The sequence below is a fragment of the Oryctolagus cuniculus genome, chromosome 11 (genome assembly GCF_051225735.1).
Source record: "Oryctolagus cuniculus isolate XC-2025 breed Fujian yellow rabbit chromosome 11, ASM5122573v1, whole genome shotgun sequence".
Taxonomy (NCBI): Eukaryota; Metazoa; Chordata; class Mammalia; order Lagomorpha; family Leporidae; genus Oryctolagus; species Oryctolagus cuniculus.
The window spans coordinates 82824924-82826721 of record NC_142877.1 but is presented as its reverse complement, the minus strand read 5'-3'; the positions used below and the strand labels follow the sequence as shown (position 1 = coordinate 82826721).

Sequence of the window (1798 nt, the reverse complement as noted above, 5' to 3'; positions counted from 1 at the left end):
GCGGAGAGGAATTACTTGTTAAGGACAAATTAAAGCTACATTAACATGATACTCACTTCCCATCTTCATATATTTTAATAAGTAAACAGTGTGATGACACACTGATATAATAGTTTTATCCCCATTAGAAAATAAAGCTAAAGAAAGTGTTTTTAAAGCATTCCATTGATCTGTTTTTCCAAGTCTTTTTCTGTTTTAACAAACCTAATAAGGTATACAACGTTTCATTAGAAAACACTTGCCAAGCCTTCTAGCTATAGCAGAATGAATACAGTTCATAACTGAGAACTCTAACAGTACTATTTGAAAAAATACAAAAGGACTGGAAACTAGTATTTGCTTTGGATACAAGAAAAACATGTAGAGTAACATTGTTTCAGCAAGGTTATCTCCATGTGAAAGTATCAACTATGGAAGGAATGAGAAAGTATATTTTCAGCTTTTTTTCTGAAAGAAAAGAAACATCTCTTCAGAAAAAGAAAGGCATACATTGTTCTGTTTCCATGTATGTTTCTTCACCTCAAATAACCTAATGTTACCGTTTACACTTAAACTGAAAGGCCCATCCATTATACCCAAGTGTAAAGCTTAACTGTCCCTACACTTTATGCAGACAAAACTTCTGCTGATTTTGTTTGGCTTCCTAGACAATATACAACTAACCAGGAGTCATCAGCAATTCTAAATAAAAAAGGGCATTCTTTGCCCCGTAGCAAGGGGGTCCATGATATTGCATATATGAAGAGCTTATGGGAAGTAATCTAGCAGTAACGGGGAACAGAGATATGTTGTTAAAACATTTTTGCTTGAATATGCAGCTAAAGAACAATTTTAATACTACAAATTCACCTAAAGATGTTTAAATCTAAATATAAAAGTTTTCTCCTCTTATGTTTAAATAAGAGCAAAAGAAACCATTCCAACATATTGTATATTTTGACATTTAAAAATAAAATTGGCTTTTTCTGTGCCAATATTGCTGCTGCAAACATGGTAGATATGCCTAAAATCCACCAAACTTTCTGTAAGAACTGTAGCAAGTACCAACCCCCTCAAAGTAACACAGTACAAGAAAGGCAAAGATTCTCTGTATGCCCATGAAAAGTGACATAAGAGGAAGCAGAGTGTCTATGGTGGGCAGACTAAGTCAATTTTCTGGAAAAAGGCTAAAACTACAAAGAAGATGGTGCTGAGGTTTGAGTGAGTTGTGCCCAACTGTAGATCTAAAAGAATTTTGGCTATTAAGAAATTCAAACATCTTGAACCGGGGGGCGAGGGGAAGAAGATAATGGGGCCAAGTAATCCACTTCCAAGCTTCATCTTCTGTTTTACTATGAAGACAATAACATCTTAAAGTCACTTTCAAAATAGATAAATAAATAAATAAAATGGTTATGAGGGGGTCTTAAAAAATCAGTGGAAATACACATTCTCTTTTAATTCCATTTTTCTGTGAACATTTGAAGCACCCTCATATATCATTCTAAATATATCAAAAAGAATGTAAATAATATAGTGATTTAACAACATCCCTGTTTTCTTAAAAGATGTGAACAATTAGTTTCTTCAATTGTTCCTTTTGCTCCTCAAATTCATATTTCCTTTTCACTTCCCTTGGATAACAATATGTTAACATGATATATTTTGTGTTTTTGACCTCATATTCATCACCTCCACCATGTTTCTTTACAATGAAAATATGTACATACATGTAAATTAAATGGCTTTTTTCTCATAGCCACAATGATCTAGGTGTTTTATTAAAAGTCATCTGTATATTATCAGACTATTGCAAACA

At 32.9% G+C, this 1798-nt stretch overlaps 1 pseudogene; it reads left to right on the top strand.

Annotated features, from left to right (window-relative positions):
• Positions 1-990: 990 nt before the first annotated feature.
• On the top strand, positions 991-1337 carry LOC100358601 (large ribosomal subunit protein eL42-like; annotated as a pseudogene).
• Positions 1338-1798: the final 461 nt, after the last annotated feature.